Source organism: Octopus bimaculoides, chromosome 6 (assembly GCF_001194135.2).
Source record: "Octopus bimaculoides isolate UCB-OBI-ISO-001 chromosome 6, ASM119413v2, whole genome shotgun sequence".
Taxonomy (NCBI): Eukaryota; Metazoa; Mollusca; class Cephalopoda; order Octopoda; family Octopodidae; genus Octopus; species Octopus bimaculoides.
The window spans coordinates 82826708-82827214 of record NC_068986.1 but is presented as its reverse complement, the minus strand read 5'-3'; the positions used below and the strand labels follow the sequence as shown (position 1 = coordinate 82827214).

The window sequence follows — 507 nt, the reverse complement described above, 5'->3', positions numbered from 1 at the left end:
TATATATATATATATATATAGTGTGTATGAACAAACCTGGATTTACAAGGATACCGCACGCACATACAAATACAAACATAAATTCATTAGACAATCAAATATATACGGCACACACAATCATGTTACATATATATATATTAATATTCAAATACACATATGGTATTATAAATATATTTCGTTACATCTCAGATAAAATAATAAACATTGCTAGATCGACACATTATACATACACATGTACATATAGAGGCTTCATGTCAAGGTGCCCCTTGGGGAGAAAAGTGCTGTATATAGAAATGGAGTGTGTGTATATATATATATAAACGGATGTATGTATACGTTAACATATCGAGTGTATGTTCATGTGTGTTATTAGGGCTGTGTGTCCCTAGAAAAGTATGTCTACTCAATATGTTTAACTGTTGGTAGATCTAGGGCAACCGATGAATGAGTCAACGTAGACTAAAAAACAACACATTATATATATAGGCAATCTTTCATATATATATA

At 30.4% G+C, this 507-nt stretch overlaps 1 protein-coding gene across 1 annotated transcript in view; it reads right to left on the bottom strand.

Annotated features, from left to right (window-relative positions):
* LOC106879552 (uncharacterized) overlaps positions 1-507 on the bottom strand; it is a 75504-nt gene that overhangs the window by 73659 nt on the left and 1338 nt on the right. The gene's annotated exons all lie outside the window — the stretch shown is intronic.